This window comes from Monodelphis domestica, chromosome 2 (assembly GCF_027887165.1).
Source record: "Monodelphis domestica isolate mMonDom1 chromosome 2, mMonDom1.pri, whole genome shotgun sequence".
NCBI lineage: Eukaryota > Metazoa > Chordata > Mammalia > Didelphimorphia > Didelphidae > Monodelphis > Monodelphis domestica.
The window spans coordinates 60,455,156-60,476,394 of record NC_077228.1 but is presented as its reverse complement, the minus strand read 5'-3'; positions in this window follow the sequence as shown (position 1 = coordinate 60,476,394).

Sequence of the window (21,239 nt, the reverse complement as noted above, 5' to 3'; positions counted from 1 at the left end):
ACTAGATAAATCAATCCAAAAAATAAATAAGAGGTAAGAGAAGTGAATGAAATCGTAGAAAAACTAGAGTTAGTAGATAGGTGGAGAAAAATAAATAGGGACAAAAAGGAATACACCTTCTCAGCAGTGCATGGTACATTCACAAAGACTGACTATGTAGTAGGCATAAAAACATTGCAAACAAGTGCAAAAGAGCAGAAATAATAAATGTAACCTTCTCAGATCACAATGCAATAAAAATAATAATTAGTAAGGGTACATGGAGAGGCAAATCAAAAATTAATTGGAAATTAAACAATATGATTATCCCAAAATGATTAGTTAAAGAACAAATCATAGAAATAATTAATAATTTTATTGAAGAAAATGACAATGATGAGACATCCTTTCAAAACCTATGAGATGTAGACAAAGCAGTACTCAGGGGGAAATTTATATCCTTGAGTTTATATATTAACACATTAGGGAGGGCAGAGGTCAATGAATTGGGCATGCAAATTAAAAAACTAGAAAGTGAATAAATTAAAAATCCTCAGATGAAGACTAAATTAGAGATCCTAAAAATCAAAGGAGAAATTAATAAACTTGAAAGTCAAAGAACTATTGATTTAATAAATAAGTCTAGAAGCTGGCACTTTGAAAAAAACAACAAATAAAATAGACAAAGTACTGATCAGTCTAATTAAAAAAAGGAAAGAAGAAAACCAAATTAACCATATCCAAGATAAAAAGGGAGACCTCATCCCTAATGAAGAAGAAATTAAGGTAATCATTAAAAACTATTATGCTCAATTATATGACAACAAATATGGCAATCTAGGTGATTTGGATGAATGCTTACAACAATATAAATTGCCTTGACTATCAGAGGAAGAAATAGATTACCTAAACAACCCCATATCAGAAAAAGAAATTGAACAAGCCTTCAAAGAATTCCCTAAGAAAAAATCCTCAGGTCCAGATGGATTAACAAATGAAATCTATCAAACATTCAAAGAACAACTAATCTCAATATTATACAAACTATTTGACAGAATAAGCCAAGAAGGAGTTCAACCAAATACATTTTATGACACAAATATGGTACTGATCCCAAAACCAGGCAGGTCAAAAAGAGAGAAAGAAAACTATATACCAATCTCCTTAATGAATATAGATGCAAAAATCTTAAATAGGATACTAGCAAAAAGACTCTAGCAAGTGATCACAAGGCTTATTCACTATGACCAGGTAGGATTCATACCAGAAATGCAAGGATGGTTGAATATTAGGAAAACCATTCATATAATTGACCATATTAACAAGCAAACCAACAAAAATCACATGATTATCTCAATAGATGCAGAAAAAGCCTTTGATAAAATACAACACCCATTTCTATTGAAAACACTAGAAAACATAGGAATACAAGGGCCTTTCCTAAAAATAATAAACAGTATATATCTAAAACCATCAGCATACATCATCTGCAATGGAGATCAACTAGAATGCGTCCCAATAAGATCAGGAGTGAAACAAGGATGCCTATTATCACCTCTATTATTTAACATTGTACTAGAAACATGAGCAGTAGCAATTAGAGAAGGAAAAGAAATTGAAGTTATTAGAATTGGCAATGAGGAGACCAAGCTATCACTTTTTTGCAGAGAGTATCAACCAAAAAGCTAGTCAAAATAATCAACTTCAGCAAAATTGCAGAATACAAAATAAATCCACATCAGTCATCAGAATTTCTATATATATCCAACCCATTTCAGCAGCAAGAATTAGAAAGAGAAATTCCAGTTAAATCACCCTAGACAATATAAAATATTTAGGAATCTATCTGCTGAGACAAACACAGGATATATGAACACAACTACAAAATGCTCTGTACACAATTAAAACTAGATCTAAACAATTGGAAAAACATTGATTGCTCATGGGTAGGATGAGCTAACATAATAAAAATGACAATCCTGCCCAAACTAATTTACTTATTTAGTGCCATACCCATTTAAATACCAAAAATCTTTTTTACTGAATTAGAAAAAAAACATAACAAAGTTCATTTGGAAGAACAAAAGATCAACAATATCCAGGGAAATCATGAAAAAAAATGCAAAGGAAATAGGACTTGCAGTCCTAAATTTCAAACTACACTATAAAGCAGTGGTTATCAAAACACTTTGGTACGGACAGAAAGGAGGATCAGTAGAATAGACTAGGGGTAAATGACCTCAGCAAGACAGTCTATGATAAGCCCAAAGATCCCAGTTTTGGGGACCAAAAACCCACTATTTGATAAAAATTGCTGGGAAAATTGGAAGACAGTATGGGAGAGATTAGGTTTGGATCAACATCTCACCCCCTACACCAAGATAAACTCAGAATGGGTGAATAACCTGGAATATAAAGAAGGAAACTATAAGCAAATTAGGTGAACACAGAATAGTATATTTGTCAGATCTTTGGGAAAGGAATATTAAAACCAAGCAGGAGCTATAAAAAGTCACAAAATGTAAAATCAATAATTTTCATTACATCAAATTAAAAAGTTTTTGTACAAACAAAACTCATGCATCCAGAATTAGAAGGGAAGCAACAAACTGGGAAACAATCTTCATTACAAAAACCTCTGACAGAGGTCTAATTACTCAAATTTATAAAGAGCTAAACCAATCGTACAAAAAATCAAGCCATTCTCCAATTGATAAATGGTCAAGGGACACGAATAGGCAATTTTCAGTGAAAGAAATCAAAACTATTAATAAACACATGAAAAAGTGCTCTAAATCTCTAATAATCAGAGAAATGCAAATCAAAACAACTCTGAGGTATCACCTCACACATAGCAGATTGGCTAACATGACAGCAAAGGAAAGTAGTGAATGCTAGCGGGGATGTGGCAAAGTCAGGACATTAATGCATTGCTGGTGGAGTTGTGAATTGATCCAACCATTCTGGAGGGCAATTTGGAACTATGCCCAAAGGTCACTAAAAGACTGTCTGCCCTTTAATTCAACCATACCACTACTGGGTTTGTACTCCAAAGAGATAATAAGGGAAAAAACATGTACAAAAATATTCATAGCTGTGCTCTTTGTGGTAGCAAAAAATTGGAAAATAAGGGGATGCTCTTCAGTTGGGGAATAGCTGAACAAATTGTGGTATACATTGGTGATGGAATATTAATGTGCTCAAAGGAATAATAAAGTGGAGGAATTCCATGGGGACTGGAACAATCTCCAGGAATTGATGCAGAGTGAGAGGAGCAAAACCAGGAAAACACTGTACCCAGAGACTGATATACTGTGGTACAATTGAATGTAATGGACTTCTCCATTTGTGGCAATGCAATGATCCTGAAAAACTTGGAGGAATCTACGAGAAAAACCACTATCCACATTCAGAGGAAACACTGTGGGAGTAAAAACATAGAAGAAAAACAACTGCTTGAATACATGGGTCGAAGGGATATGGTTGGCAATGTAGACTCTAAATGAACATCCTAGTGCAAACACAACACAATGGAAATAGGTTTTGATGAAGGACACATGTAATACCCAATGGAATTGTGGGTCAGCTGTGGGAAGGATTGGGGTAGGGGAGGGAGGGAAATAATCTAATTCTTGTAACAAAGGAATAATGTTCTAAATTGACTAAAATTAATGTAAATTAAAAAAATAAAAACAATTAAAAATGATGCTTTTCATCTTGGCATCATGTTCATTTCTGAGTGCTCCCTTTTTCACTCCCCCTACTTAGTCAACCATTCCTTATAACTAAATTATGGTCTGATTTTTATAGGACCAAAAGACTTTAGAATTGACCTTGGGACCTTATCCTTCATTTTGCTGATGTGGAAATCATATGGTGGAATTAAAGAGCCCATAGCTGAATGCCAGTGGTCTGAATTCAAGCTCCAACACTATCATTTACAAGCTACAGGGCTCATTTTCTCACCTACAAATGAAGAGATTAAAGAAATCGATCTCTAGGGTATCTTCCAGCTCTACCATTCTATATGTCTATGAAATCAGGGCTGAGAGACTAATTCAATTGTCTCAAGTCATGCAGTTAGTAGCAGAGTTAGAATGGAAACACACATCTTCTGATTCTAATTCTAATATTATCTCTACTACATGTGCTATTACTACTAATCGGCTACTACTACTAAAGCATCTACTACTAATCTACTACATTTACTATTAATCTAACAAATTGCCTCTCAAGGATTACATTATGTGCTTGAGTTGATCTTACCTCCATGGACAGAGGCATTATCCCTGGGCATTATCTAGGAAAGTTATTTATTATTCTAAGTTATCATTATTCTAATGAACTTCCTATGGAACCAAATGGAATTGTTGACTAACCTTGCTTTGTACTTACAAAGTTAAATCTGAAGACTATAAACTCAGATCAAGATGAAGAGGATAAGATAAAAAAAAAACCTTTAGGGTTTATCTCCCTGAGCTATAGCAGCAACAGCAGCAGCAGCGGAGTAGCAGTAGCAGTTACAGTAACAGTAGCAGCAGCAGCAGCAGCAGCAGCAGCAGCAGCAGCAGCAGCAGCAGCAGCAGCAGCAGCAGCAGCAGCAGCAGCAGCAGCAGCAGCAGCAGCAGTAGCATTAACAGTAGTGTAAATCTTGAAATCTCTCAGACTTGTGAATGTTAAAAATTTTCCCATCGGGGAATTCTTAATTGGAACAAATTCCCTACTGAGAAACATTCCCCATTTTGATGTGAGAACTTGCCAGGATCAGAAATGGGAGGACCTCTATTCCACCTGTACTTAAGACTGCTTTAGGGCAGAAAACTCCTTGCTAAACAAAGAAAGTACTTGGATCCATGCTTATGGTGGGGCAAGGAGTTCTTTGAGCCAGGCCTGTTTTTAGAATTGATACAATGAGATGCTAGGTATCTAAAAGGGTCGGGCAAGTTTTGTCTTAATGAGATTAGTTGACTCAGCTGTGTTTTCATTGGTTCAGACTTACTGAGGAGATTTGTCGACTTAGCAGGAATTCAGATGGGCAGTCCTTTGGAAAGCGTTTATAGTGATTGGTAGATGTAGGGACTTAAGGGAGGTGACATGGGAGAAAATCCCCTATATAAGAAAAAGCAGAATCTCTTAAGGATATATATATCATTTTGGAGAAATCCTTTTGGAGGATCTCTGATGAGGATCACTTGGGAAGAATCTCTTGAGAGAGGCTCTGGAGAAGGGAAGCTCTTGGAGGACAAATCTCTAACCAGGTCTCACTGGAGCTCTCTCCGGTATAGTCAGCTGAGATGGAGCTGGCCTGGTGTCACTAGAATCCTTGTTTAGTCAGATCTTGTGGTGAGTGTTAAAAAAACTGACTGATTTCTCTCTTAAGACTCAGGTCTAGGCCATATTGGCTGAGGCCCTTCATACTTATTCCTTTCTACTCTCTCTCTCTTTCTTTGATTACTCATTGTATTGTTAATTAAAAGTCTCTATAAAACCCAGTTGACTTGGGTATTTGAATAATTGGGAATATTTCCCTGGCAACCACCTTATATTTGATTTAAAAACCAAGACACTGTAGTGAAACATATTTTCTGCAGTCAAATTTACTCACACTCTCTTATATCTATCACAATTTAGATCTTCCACCATTTTAACTCACTACAGTTTAAGACCTCAACCATTTTAAATCTCACAGTAGCAGCAGCAGTAGCAGTAGCAGTACCAGAAGGAGTAGCAGTAGCAGTTACAGTAACAGTAGCAGTGGCAGCAGCAGCAGCAGCAGCAGTAGCATTAACAGTAGCAGCAGCAGTAGCAGTAGCAGTACCAGAAGGAGTAGCAGTAGCAGTTACAGTAACAGTAGCAGTGGCAGCAGCAGCAGCAGTAGCAGTAGTAGAAGTACCAGAAGGAGTAGCAGTAGTAGTAGTAGTAGTAGTAGTAGTAGTAGTAGTAGTAGTAGTAGTAGTAGTAGTAGTAGTAGTAGTAGTAGTTGTGGTGGTGGTGGTGGTGGTGGTGGTGGTGGTGGTGGTGGTGGTGGTGGTAATAATAATAATATACAAATCTATCTGTCTGTCTTCAATCAAAATCAAGTAGATTTCTAGAACAAAGAGTAGAAAAATTTAGATACCTTTCTCAAATAATGCCAAGTTGTTTTCTAGGATGTCTGGATCAATTCACATATCCACCAAAAGCACATTAGCATACTTGTTCATCTATTGCTTCTTTAAAGTTGATAGTTTCTGCCTTTTGCTAGCTTTTGACAATTTGATGGCATAAGGTAAAACCTCAGAGTTGTCTTAGTGATTTGGAACAATTTTTCAAATGGCTGGTAATACTTTGAAAGTGTTCATTCAGAGACTGTTTGTTCATATGATCTTTGATCTTGTCTGGGCCAGCCTTTCTGTTATGCTTTCTGCATCCTTTCCAGCCTTCTATAACTCCAGATTAGTTGTATTATCCTCTGTTATGCCCAATCTCTAGCTGCAGTCTCCATTTCCAGGTACAAACCACTGCCTGATCCCTGGAATGGCTTAATGTCCCTGGACCTCAAATTCCTTATCCAGGGAATGGGGGTGCTAGTACTACTCAGTGGCATCAAATATCCTTTATTTGATCATAAATGAAAAGATGAAGAAAGTCAATAATAGCCCAGCATGATGCTATTTCTTGATGCCAGTGTTTTCTAGTAGAAAAAGACCTTTTCTAGGAATTGGGGTGATTGTGGTTATTATTGTGCCTTGAATTTTCTTTCCAGTCTAAATGACCCTGTGACTTTTGTTTTCCAGTTCTATTTGTGCTTCTTTAATGGGGGAGGAGGGGAATGAACCTTTAAAAGGCATTTGACTCATTTGAAACAAATGAAACTTCAAGATTCTTTTCATTTAGGGGGACTCTCATACATATGTCAAAATTATACAAGATTCTATAACAAATGCAATTGTGGAGATAGCATCGATCACAAGGCAGAAAGAGTAAGGGGAATTGTTCCAAAATTAATAGCAGGTGAAGGGAAACAAAAACATGAAAAGAATAGGAAACAACTGAGGTGGTTTTCTAAGAGAAGTTTTTGTGATCTAAGATAATGTTGTCCAGAGGAAGAAAAATCAAAAGGGGTTTGCTGCGTGGGTAAAAGCTTACAGCAAAAAGATAAGGACAACAAAAAGCAGAGAATGTGCTCATGAACACCAGAGGGATTAAGGGAATAATAAGAGCTTTTTATGTATAACTAAAGGGAAGAAAAGAAGGGTTGGTAAAGACATAAACCTATTGACAAACAGACACAGGGATTATATAAATGGTAAAGCTAAAATGTTTAAGACGTTAAGCTCTATTTAAGGAAAAAAATACAAAGAAGAAACAAAGGAACAATTAGGAAACTAAGATACTATCGAAAGAGTCAATGGGAGAACAGAAAGAAAGGCAACTCTTGGACAACTGGATGATATGCAAATCAGCCAGTCCACATGGCAAGCCTTCTGAAGACCAGAGGGAATTGGCTAATGAGCCTGGGCTGGCGATTACTGATAATTCAGAGAGAGCTAGGGAGTCCCAGAAGACTGAAGAAAATCAAAAACACTGGACTAGAATTCCCCTGAAACCCTCGAAATGAGTAGCCAATGCATGGAAAATAATAAAATGAATACTGAGTGACATGGTGAATGCATAATCCATGGCAGATACATGTAAATAAATATCATTTCTAGGTAAATGCAAACAACAGCAAAATGGATTTTTTCCCACAGGCATAAGAATGTGCCAGCAAGGAACTAAACAATTTTTTTAAAGGGAGATTGTGCTGGTATTTCTGTGACCTGTAGACTTCATGTAGAATAGTCTCAGAAAGACTGAAAGGCATGACTACCATTCATAAATGAAATGAATTTTAAAACAAACGTAATAAGGAAAATTCACAAGAACAAAATCAATGTATTTTTACTGTATTCAGCAGTGTTGACTATTTTCTTAATGCCATTGTTAAAGAAGGGAATTCAACTCTTGACCTTCCTGAAAAAGAAAAAAGACATTTTTTTTTTGTTCTCGCAAAGCATTCAAAAATTGAATCAATTCAATATAATGAATTTAACTTCAATTCAGCATACATAATGAGAGGAATCATGTAATGAATAGAGAACCAAACTTAGAGCCAGGAAGATTTAAGTTCAAATCCTGCTTCTGGCCCATGGTGGCTGTGTGACACTAGTTAAGGCTATTAATCTCTCAGGGCCCCTGAACACTCTCTAAGACTATCATATAGCAAAGATGTCAGTTTTATTGGTTAGAGGATGTTTCCTTTTTTGGAGGTTCCAATAAAATAATAAGACCATTCTACTTTCCCCATCCTCTAAATATCCATTGAAAACCAATAACCTGAAAGGCAGATCAAGGTCTTAGAGCCTCTGGGCTCCCTTTCAAACAACAAAATATTAAAGAAAATGAGCCTTTCAGCAAATAGGCTAAGGTGAACTATATCACATAACCAGTATAGACAGAGTTTTTATCTAGTGTAAATGTTATGGGCAATTTATTTATGTTTTAAGACAATGAACTAAGCTACTCTTTCTCATCAGACATGATTTAACTTCTCTTTATGAACCATATTTCATTGAAATCCATTACATATTACATTATAGTCCATTATGACTATTTGGGGAACTTGACTGGCCACCATTTTGTTTCAAGATGGGAAACTAAACAATAAATCAAAATTAAAGTGTTTCTTGATTCCCGTTTTATACTAAATCTCATCAGAATCATTTAACTTCAGGAGATATGACTAGAAAGACAGATGAGAAATATTAAAACATAAATCAGGGTAAAAAAGAAACCACTTAATTTTATTATAAATTTGAAGATGAGAGAAGTCAACTAATAATAGCACAAAGTAACTTCCACTTTCTGATGCAACATTGCCTAGTGGAAAGAGATTTTTTAGCCTTTTTAGGATTGGGTGATACAGGTTCTTTTTGTGTCTTGAATTTTCTTCCTAGTATGAACTAAATATGAGCCCAGTTTAAGAAAATTACTTTCCTGGAACCTTGTTCTCTATGGCCCTTGACACCTCAGTTTCCCTATAAAAAAAGAAAGTTACCTTATGAAGGGAAGAGTAAAACAGTCACTGCTTGCTCAAGTCCCTACCTATTTTTGCTGGTTCTAGCCTGTTATTCAGCATTATCCTAACCTGGCTAGTCCAGGAGGGTTATGAGTAGATGGAGTAAGTGAATAGATATCTATTCAGGTTAAAAATAATCTTCCCCATCATTTTTCATTCTCAAATAGTTCAGGGATCCATGATTTAATCAGTATGTTCACTTTCTCTAACAATGAAAATGGTAAATCTCCTTTGTGTCTTAATAATTAATAAAAATCTTAGTATTTATGTAGCACCTACTATTTAACATGCACTTTCTAAGTGTTAAGGGCTTCATAAACATTATTATATTTGATCTTCTTAACAATTTTGGGAGACAGGTACTACTATTATCCCTGATTTACAATTAAGGAAACTGAGGCAAACAGAAACTTAGGGATTTCCCTAAAGGTACTACTACTCTGAGGCTGAATGTGACTCCACACCCAGTGCTCCAATTCCTTTGTCACCCAGCTCTCTCTAATATTAGATTGATTAGTAGTTAATCTCAAGTTTTATGGCTTAAAGAAATCATCCTTTGGTGCCCAACTCTATGGTAATCAGCCTTTCTAAACCAAGGTATGGTGGCAGACATGCAATACTTTTTTTTAAACCCTTGCCTTCTGTTTTAGAGTCATTACTGTATATTGATTTCAAGGCAGAAGGACTTAACCTCCATTGGGGGTTAAGTGACTTGACCAGGGTCACACAAAGAGAAAGTGTCTGAAACCAGTTATAATCTAGGACCACAACCACCACCTCCACCACCTATCTCTAGGCTTCCATTGAGCCTCCTAGGTGTCCTGACATACATTCTTTTGTTTGGATCAAACAAAAGGTAGGTAGGACTAATGCTTGTGCTCCCCTGGCATGGTCCAGGAGAGTCATCTCTTTGCCTGGAAGAAGTATGTGAGGAGATCCATAGAAGGAAGATATTGGCATAGAATATGATATTCCCATGTTTGTGAATGGGGGTCTATTTCCTGAGAGGCTGCTTCTTTAATATCCTTTTATGTTTTTTATGCTATAGTTACTGAGCAAGGATGCTGGATATTTTTCTCTTTCTACTGAAAAACCTACAAGGGAATGTGGCCACAGCTGACAACTAGGAACTAAACTACATAAGTCTTCATATGGATCAATGTGTAGGAGAGTTTTATCAGGTAGCATTTAATAGGGATTTTTTGACATTAGTTGAGAATAAGCCCCAGGGAGAATTAGGCAGATATAACCATCTGGAGGAAAATCCAAGAAGGGGAAGAGAGCCATTGAAATGAGAGATGGAAGGGCAAACAAACCAAATTCAAACTAAGTTTTTATAAAACCCTTACCTTCCGTCTTGGAATCAACACTGTATATTGGTTCCAAGGCAGAAGAATGGTAAGGGCTAGGCAATGGGGGTTAAGTGACTTGCCCAGGGTCACATAGCTGGGAAGTATCTGAGGCCAGATTTGAACCCAGGACCTCCTTTCCCTGACCTGACTCTCAACCCACTGAGCTACACAGCAGCCCCCCAAACTAATTGATAGTTTTCCCTGAGATCATTACTAGGGCTGGGCATTGCATGAGAAAAGTGACAGAACCCTAGTTGTAGGTAAAAGCAAGGAAGTCATATCTCTAGCAAGGCAAATCCACAATGGCTAGGCTAGAGTGGTAAGTGACTTGCTCAGGGCCACACAGCCAGATTTGAACCAAAGAAATGAGCCTTCCAACTCCCATCCCTGGGCTCTATCCACTGTGCCTGCTCACTGCCCAATAACCATAATACCAGATGACATTTAATATTGTAAGATTTTGAAAGTATTTCCTATGCTTTATCTCATTTGACCTTCGCAGGAGCCATGTGTGCACCTGGTATACTTCATAAATGCTTGTTCAGTTGAATTGAATTGTGTCCAAAGTGCTTGATAATCATTAAGTGCTATGATATTCACAGCTCTTGCTGCATCATACAGGTTTAGATTCTGGTTGTTGGGCGGATGATAATGTTTTTGAAGCCTGATCCACCATATTCATTAGGCTGATTTGAGCCTTCCTGTGTGAGAAATTGATTTGGATAAAAGGATGACAGGTTAGGAGGAGGTGGCCAGACTGAATGTAGCAGAGACTCAGGCCAGACAGACCTGAACAGGAGGAGATTGGTTCTGCTTAATAGCTTCATTAATGATCAGGTGGAGCAAACTCATAGCCGGGTGAAATACATCCTGGTCATGAATCTGGGGAACAAAGAAGCTCAAATGCCTCCGAATCTTGATTCCTGGTGTCCTTGGAGCTCAGAACATTTTCAAAATGATTTTTAAGAAACCGGATCGCTATCTTTTGTATGGTTTGTGTGCTTGTTTTCCTTTCTGCTAGCTTGGGTAGAGAGCACCTCATAGGGGGCGGAAAGCCATCTCAGAGTCAAACCAGGTACAAAGAAAAGGTTGAAGTGTCCTGCAGGGAACTTCAAAGCATTCAGTGCCATGCCATGTAACCAAATGCCCTGTTTAAGTGCTTTCTTTCCTGGTCTCCCGGGATCTGCAGTGAAAGGGTTTCTCTAGCTCAGTTAAACATTGCCTTTCAGGTTCTTATGCCCTAGTGAGTGAGTACTCCTGCATCTGTAGTACAGAACACAAAGGGAGGCAAACCTCCCTCTCCCCGCCCAGAATATAATCTGTGGCTGAATGAAATGACCTTCTTCTTTCAGCTCAAGTGCTCAGGATCGTGCTTTGGTCAGCTCCTGTGGGTCCAACTATCATCTCTGCACAGATTAAATCCCAAATATTTCCAGACCTTGTCTCTGTCCTTAGTGCCAGTGCTGAATCGAGTCAACAGGCAATTATGAAGTGCTTACTTTGTGCCGGGCACTGTATTAAGTCCTGGGGATTCAAATGCAAGCAAAAGGAAAGATAGTCGCAGTCCTTAAGGAGCTGAAATTCAAATATGGGTAGATGACAATAGAAGGAAGCTGAAAAAGGAGAAGATATGGAAGAAGGAAGCCCAAAGAGTCAGGAGTAGAGCCCACAGAGGAATGAAGGAAAGGTGTGTACATGACTAGTCTGGACACTTTCCTTAAAATGGAGATTATAAGAAATGATGAGCAGATTAATTTAAAAATAAAAAATCCCTGGAAATACAAGTCTGTAAACCAAAGAGTTTAAAGATGGGGGTAAAGGACCAACTTGTACAAAAATACTTATAGCCACTCTTTTCGTGGTGACAAAGAACTGGAAATTAAAGGGATGTCAATCAATTGGAGAAATGGCTAAACAAATTGTGGTATATGATGGTGATGGTATACTATTGTGTCATAAAATGACAAAGGCAATTATAAAAATCCTGGAAAGACTTTTATGAAGGGATGCAAAGTAAAGTGAGTAGAACCAGAGTAGAACTGTGACTGTTATACACAGTAACAACAATAATATATAATGGTCAACTGTAAATGACTTTATTCAACCAGGCAAAAATTCAGGACAATTCCAAGAGACTCATGATGAAAAAGACTATACACCACTTTAGAAGGAACTGATGGAGTTTGAATGCAGCTTGAAGCATTCCATGATTTTTTCTCTAGTGTAAGCAGTATGTGTCTTGTTTTACAACATGATGAACATGGAAATATGTATTGTATGACAACATATGTACAAACTAAATCATATTAGCTGCCTTTTGAGGGGAGGGCAGAGAGAAGAAGAGTAGGAAGAAGAGAGGAAGGGAGAGAACACAAATTGCATAATGTCCAAAAACAATTATTTAAAATTGTATAGACATGTTATCTGGAAAAAAATTGTTTTAACTTTTTTGACTTGCCAACACACAAGTAGACACACACTCTCACACAAACTTGGAAAGACTTAAATGAAATTATGAAGAATGAAATGAACAAAACCAAAAATACATTAAATACAGAAATAAAAATATTATTTAAAGAATGACTAGTATATTGCACCTCCAGAGAAAGAAGTGATAAATAGAAATAAGGAAGATATAGTTTATCGGAACATATATCTTTTTGCCAAAGGTTGCCTTCTCCAATGCAGAGAGGGATGGAAGGGAGGGATAAAATTCCTTGATTATATTAATGTAATGAACAAAGGAATGAATAAAATAATTTTAATGGAGATTTTAGGAAGAACTGATCATCCTTTTCCTCTAGGATTTCTTTATGACCTATGAATATGTAAGTTGCACTTTTTCTTAAATTTTCCAGACTTAGTGTTTCCCAGTCTGGGCATGGAAGATTAAAATATGATCTAATAGGTGTGTTACTGCCTTCCACAAATTGTCTCCTTATATGTTGGAGATTTGGTTCAGTGAAAATTTCAAAACCAAGCACATCCTCTGCTACTTCAATCACCCTATCAAGGAACTTTGATAGATGTCCCCCACTCTCCTGTCTCAATTTCTCAAATTGTCCCCAAGTATCTGCACTGTTTGAAAAACTTTTCATTGCCTCTAATAGATCTACTCTGGGCTTTTTTTAGATAACACAGATTTGCATTAGAGATCAATCCTTCTAGAGAACTGAGAGATAAGTGATCTGTCCATGGTCACAAACTTAAAGGTAAGAAGTGAAATGTGAACATAAAGGCTTTTGACCCCCAAATCAGTCCTCTAGCTGGTCAGGTTGCCTCTCTATCTATGTGCATATATCTATAGATAGTTATATGATATATTATAGGTAGTACATGTGATATCTTTATATATGTATTTAGAAGGAAGGAAGGAAGGAAGGAAGGAAGGAAGGAAGGAAGGAAGAAGGAAAGGAAGGGAGGGAGGGAGGAAAGAAAGAAGAAGAGAGGGAAGAGGAAGGAGGGAGAGAGGAAGGAAGGAAGGAGAAGGAAGGAAGGAATGAATGAATGAAGGAAGGAAGGAAGGAAGGAAGGAAGGAAGGAAGGAAGGAGAAGGAAGGAAGGGAGGAAGGAAGAGAGTGGGGGAAGGAGAAATGACCAAGTACAGTAGTTTTTTTTTTAATTTTATAATATTTTATTTGATCATCTCTAAGCATTATTCATTAAAGACAAAGATCATTTTCTTTTCCTCCCCCCAACCCCCCATAGCCGACGTGTGATTCCACTGGGTATTACATGTGTTCTTGATTCGAACCCATTACCATGTTGTTAATATTTGCATTAGAGTATTCGTTTAGAGTCTCTTCTCTGTCATGTCCCCTCAAACGCTGTAGTCAGGCAGTTGCTTTTCCTCGGTATTTCTACTCCCACAGTTTGTATTCTGCTTATGAATAGTGTTTTTTCTCCTAGATCCCTGCAGATTGTTCAGGGACATTACACCGCCACTAATGGAGAAGTCCATTACGTTCGATTATACCACAGTGTATTAGTCTCTGTATACAATGTTCTCCTGGTTTTGCTCCTCTCACTCTGCATCACTTCCTGGAGGTTGTTCCAGTCTCCATGGAATTCCTCCACTTTATTATTCCTTTTTGCACAATAGTATTCCATCACCAGCATATACCACAATTTGTTCAGCCATTCCCCAATTGATGGGCATCCCCTTGTTTTCCAATTTTTGGCCACCTCAAAGAGCGCAGCTATGAACATTCTTGTACAAGTCTTTTTCTCCATTATCTCTTTGGGGGTACAGACCCAGCAGTGCTATGGCTGGATCAAAGGGCAGACAGTCTTTTATCGCCCTTTGGGCATAGTTCCAAATTGCCCTCCAGAATGGTTGGATCAGTTCACAACTCCACCAGCAATGAATTAATGTCCCTACTTTGCCACATCCCCTCCAGCATTCATTACTTTCCTTTGCTATCATGTTAGCCAATCTGCTAGGTGTGAGGTGATACCTCAGAGTTGTTTTGATTTGCATCTCTCTGATTATAAGAGATTTAGAACACTTCTTCATGTGCTTATTAATAGTTTTGATTTCTTTATCTGAAAACTGCCTATCCATGTCCCTTGCCCATTTATCAATTGGAGAATGGATTGTTTTTTTGTACAATTGATTTAGCTCTTTATAAATTTGAGTAATTAAACCTTTGTCAGAGTTTTCTATGAAGATTTTTTCCCAATTTGTTGTTTCCCTTCTGATTTTAGTTACATTGGTTTTGTTTGTACAAAAGCTTTTTAATTTGATGTAGTCAAAATTATTTATTTTACATTTTGTGATTCTTTCTATGTCTTGCTTGGTTTTAAAGTCTTTGCCCTCCCAAAGGTCTGACATGTATACTACTCTGTGTTTACCGAATTTACTTGTGGTTTCCTTCTTTATGTTTAAGTCACTCACCCATTTTGAATTTAACTTGGTGTAGGGTGTGAGGTGTTGATCAATTCCTAGTCTCTCCCATACTGTCTTCCAAATTCCCCAGCAGTTTTTATCGAATAGTGGATTTTTGTCCGAAAAGCTGGGATCTTTGGGTTTATCGTATACTGTCTTGCTGAGGTCGCTTGCCCCCAGTCTATTCCACTGATCCTCCTTTCTGTCTCTTAGCCAGTACCAAATTGTTTTGATGACTGCTGCTTTGTAATATAGTTTAAGGTCTGGGACTGCAAGGCCCCATCATTTGTGTTTTTTTTTTCATTATTTCCCTGGATATCCTTGATCTTTTGTTATTCCAAATGAACTTTGTTATGGTTTTTTCTAAATCAGTAAAGAAATTTTTGGGAGTTCAATGGATATGGCACTAAATAGATAAATAAGTTTGGGTAGGATGGTAATTTTTATTATATTGGCTCATCCTATCCATGAGCAGTTAATGTTTTTCCAATTGCTCAAGTCTAGTTTTAGTTGTGTGAAGAGTGTTTTGTAGTTGTGTTCATATAGTTCCTGTGTTTGTCTCGGGAGGTAGATTCCTAGGTATTTTATTTTGTCTAAGGTGATTTTGAATGGGATTTCTCTTTCTAGTTTTTGATGCTGAGCTGTGTTGGAGATATATAGAAATGCTGATGACTTATCCGGGTTTATTTTGTATCCTGCAATTTTGCTAAAGTTGTTGATTATTTCAATTAGCTTTTTGGTTGAATCTCTAGGATTCTTTAAGTAGACCATCATGTCATCTGCAAAGAGTGATAACTTGGTCTCCTCCTTGCCTATTTTGATGCCTTCAATTTCTTTTTCTTCTCTAATTGCTACTGCTAGTGTTTCTAGTACAATGTCAAATAGTAGGGGTGATAATGGGCATCCTTGTTTCACTCCTGATCTTATTGGGAATGCATCTAGTTTATCCCCATTGCAGATGATATTAGTTGATAGTTTTAGATATATACTGTTTATTATTTTTAGGAATGACCCTTCTATTCCTATGCTTTCTAGTGTTTTTAATAGGAATGGGTGTTGTATTTTATCAAAGGCTTTTTCTGCATCTATTGAGATAATCATGTGGTTCTTGTTGGTTTGCTTGTTGATGTGGTCAATTATGTGGATGGTTTTCCTAATATTGAACCAGTCCTGCATCCCTGGTATAAATCCTACTTGATCATGGTGGATGACCCTTCTGATCACTTGCTGGAGTCTTTTTGCTAGTATCCTATTTAAGATTTTTGTATCTATATTCATTAGGGAGATTGGTCTATAGTTTTCTTTCTCTGTTTTTGACCTGCCTGGTTTTGGAATCAGTACCATGTTTGTGTCATAAAAGGAGTTTGGTAGAACTCCCTCTTTGCTTATTATGTCAAATAGTTAGTATAGTATTGGGATTAACTCTTCTCTGAATGTTTGATAGAATTCACTGGTGAATCCATCAGGCCCTGGGGATTTTTTTCTTAGGAAGTTCTTTGATGGCTTGTTGGATTTCATTTTCTGATATGGGATTATTTAAGAATTCTATTTCTTCTTCTGTTAGTCTAGACAGTTTGTATTTTTGTATATATTCATCCATATCACCTAAATTGGTGTATTTATTGCCATATAATTGGGCAAAGTAATTTTTAATGATTGCCTTAATTTCCTCTTCATTGGAGGTGATGTCCCCCTTTTCATCTTTGAAGCTGTTAATTTGCTTTTCTTTCTTCCTTTTTTTAATTAGATTGACCAGTACTTTGTCTATTTTGTTTGTTTTTGCAAAGTACCAGCTTCTTGTCTTATTTATTAAATCAATAGTTCTATCACTTTCAATTTTATTAATTTCTCCTTTAATTTTTAGGATTTCTAGTTTGGTTTTCTGCTGGGGGTTTTTAATTTGATCGCTTTCGAGTTTTTTCAATTGCATTTCCAATTGATTGATCTCTGCTCTCCCTAGTTTGTTAATATATGCACTCAGGGATATGAATTTACCTCTGATTACCGCTTTGGCTGCATCCCAAAAGGTTTGAAAGGATGTTTCACCATTGTCATTTTCCTCGATGAAATTATTGTTTCTATGATTTCTTCTCTAACTAAACGATTTTGGAGTATCATATTGTTTAATTTCCAATTATTTTTTGATTTGTTTTTCCATGTACCATTACTGATCATTATTTTTATTGCCTTGTGGTCTGAAAAGGCTGCATTTTTATTTCTGCTTTTCTGCATTTGTGTGCCATGTTTCTGTGACCTAGTGTATGGTCAATCTTTGTGAATGTGCCATGTGGTGCTGAGAAGAAGGTGTATTCCTTTTTATCCCTATTTATTTTTCTCCATAAGTCTATTAATTCTAATTTTTCTAAGATTTTGTTCACTTCTTTTACCTATTTCTTATTCATTTTTTGATTTGATTTATCTAAATTTGATAATGGTTGGTTCAAGTCTCCCACTAATATGGTTTTACTGTCTATTTCTCCCTTCAATTCTCCTAGTTTCTCCATTAGAAATTTGGGTGCTATATTATTTGGTACATACATGTTGATTAGTGATATTTCCTCATTATCTAAAGTCCCTTTTAACAAAATATAATCACCTTCCCTATCCCTTTTGATCAGGTCTATTTTTGCTTTGGCTTTATCAGATATCATGATTGTCACTCCTGCCTTCTTTCTGTCAGTTGAGGCCCAGAAGGTCTTACTCCATCCTTTAATTCTGACCTTGTGGGTGTCTACCCTTCTCATGTGTGTTTCTTGAAGACAACATATCGTAGGGTTTTGGATTCTAATTCATTCTGCTATTCGTCTATGTTTTATGGGTGAGTTCATCCCATTCATGTTCAAAGTTATGACTGTCACTTGTGGACTCCCTGGCATTTTGATATCCTTTCCTAATTCTAAACTTTCTTCTTCAGCTCTACCTTTTAGTCCAGTGATTTACTTTAAATCAGTCCCCCTTGTCCCCTCCCTTGATATGTTTCCCTTTCTAGTCCCTCCCTTTTTGTTCCCTCCCCCTTCCCCCTCTTCTTCCCTCCCTTTTTTGTGTTCCCTTCCCCCTACCCCCTTGGTTTTCCCTTCTCCCTTCCCTTGTTGGGTAAGATAGAATTCAAGATCCTAATGGATCTGGATGTTCTTCCCTCTCAGAGTTGATTTCCCTGAGAGTAAGGTTTAAGTGAAAACTCTCTTCCTCTCCTTCTTAGAGGAGTTTTCTTCCCCTACTCTTCCCATGTGAATCTTTGTATGAGAACGATTATTCTATTTGGTCTTTCTTTTCCCCCTATTTACACATTACATTTTCCCCACATGTTAGTATACATAGATTGATATAAATGTAGTCCTTATAGAAGAGAGTTTGAGTAAAAGAAAAAGATAACATTTTTCTCCTTTTCCCTTTCCTTCATATTTACTTTTTCAGGTATTCCATGCTCTTTGTTTTTTGATATCGAACTTTCTACAGAGCTCTGGTCTTTTCTTTGCAAAACCTTGGAAATCTTCTATTTTGTTGAATGCCCATACTTTCCCTTGGAAGTATATAGTCAGTTTTGATGGATAGCTGATTCCTGGTTGAAGACCCAGCTCTCTTGCCTTTCTGAAAATCATGTTCCATGCCTTACGGTCATTCAGAGTGGAACTTGCAAGGTCTTGTGTGACCCTGATTGGCATTTCTTTATATCTAAATTGTCTTTTTCTGGCTTCTTGTAAGATTTTTTCTTTTGTTTGAAAGCTTTGGAATTTGGCAATTACATTCCTGGGAGTTGTCTTTTGGGGGTTTAGTGTAGAGGGTGTTCTATGAACTCTTTCAATGCCTATATTGCCCTCTTGTTCTAGGATCTCTGGGCAATTTTCTTTGATTATATCTTGTATTACGATGTCGAGTTTGCATTTTATATCTGGATTTTCTGGTAGTCCAATTATTCTTAAATTGTCTCTTCTCCCTCTATTTTCCAAGTCTATGACTTTGTCAGTGAGATATTTTATGTTCTCTTCTAATTTCTTGGTCTTTTGGCTTTGCTTTATTAGTTCTTGCTCATAGTCTTCAAGTTGCCTAATTTTGACCTTTAAAGCCTGGTTTTCCTTTTCAGTTTGGTCAAACTGGTTTTGAAGATGCATGAATTTCTTTTGCATTATTTCCCACTTTTCCTCCCAGAAGGCTTCCATCTTTTTGATCCTTTCCAAATCAAATTCTTCATGGGTTTTTGGAGAGTTTCCATTTCCTTTGGAAGGTTTCGGAGCATTTGCTTGTGCTTCCTCTTCTATCTTCTCTGTATTTTGTATTTTTGCTCCATAAAATATGTCCAAAGTCGCCCCCTTCTTCTTGTTTTTCTTGGAATTTTTTGGGCTTTTGTGCTTCTGTGGAGTTTGCCATCTCTATCTGAGTGGGGAGGACTAGCTTTTCTTATCTCTGTCTGGTGTTCAGAGGTTTTGGCCCCAGGCAGATTGTCTGTTCTATGCAGTTGTTGTTCTGTCTTCCTGGGGAATCCAGGAATTGCTGGTGTTTTTGTGTTACTGTCCTCCTCAGTTTCCTCTCGATGCTTCTCCGTTGCCTTACTTCCATGCTCTGAGCCTGGCTTGGCCCTTTCCGAGTGGTATTTGTTTCTGTGCCTTAGCCTGTCAGAAGAGCCAGCACTCTGAGGGGGGAGGGGCCAGGGCTTCCATGAACTCTGAGAGCTCCTGATAGGATTAGCTTTCCCTGGGTTAAACTGAGTATGCCCTGAGGCAGGGACCTTCTGTGAGACTTAGATGGAAGGATCCAGCCAGGGGGTTACAAGCTCCCCCTGTCTCTGTTTCCCTGCTGTCTGTGTTGGGTGCCCCCTCGTCTGAGTCAGGTTGTTTTCAGGAAGCTGCCTTAAGAATAGCAGGCCATGGGGCTCTGAGGTTGCCTCTGCTGCCTCGGACTCGGACTCGGGGCTCTGGGTTGGGGGGGATGGGTCCTGGGACCTTCCTTCTGCCTACCCCTTAGGTCCGAGTGATCTCGGGTTCTGGCTTTTGGGGGGGGCGTACCTTTTGATCCAGGTTCAGGAGGAGGATTCCCGGGGTCTATGCTGTTGTTCGTTTTGAATTTCGGTGCCCTAGGAGCATATAGTTTGAGTTCGGTAGGGAAGGGTTTCCGGAGATCTGAACTTTAGCTTTCTCTAAGCCTCCATCTTGACCAGAAGTAAGTACAGTAGTTTTAAAGGTAACATGTTAAGGTTATATAACCATATATACTTGTGGTTGCTTAGTCATGTCTAACTCATCATGACTTCATTTGGGTTTTTCTTAGCAAAAATATTGAATTATTTTATCATTTCCTTCTCCAACTCATTTAACAGATGAAAATATTGAAGCAAACAGGGGTAAATGATTTGCCCACAGTCACACAAGTAGTAAAGCATCTAAGGCCAAATTTGAACTCAAGGAGATGAATCTTCCTGACCTCAGGCCCATCACTCCATCCACTGATCCACCTAGCTACTAGAGAAAAAGAGGCTACTTCTAAACATGAGGTAGAACAGATCATGTCTTCACCTATAAGCAGATCCTCAGAGTTTCCCATATGGGTGTCTTCATCTTAGGTGATGTGGGCAAATGTCAAAGCCCAGATACAATAATACACGTATATGTACATGAATCTATGTTTAGGGAAGCAATTTGATATACTAGATAAAATGATGAACCTGAAGTCCAGGAGACTTTTATTCAAATCTAACCTCATACAATTACTAGCTTCAGTGAGCCTTAGACAACTCTCTATGACTGATTTACTAATTGATCTCTGCCATCTATCTGCCAAGCACTATGCTAAAACCTAAGGATACAAAGAAAAACAAAAATTATCTCTGTCCTAAAGGACTGTACATTCCAGTGAGGGGGACATCATTGTAAATTAGTAGGTACATACAAGACATATACAGAATCAATAAAGGGAATGTACAAAGGGA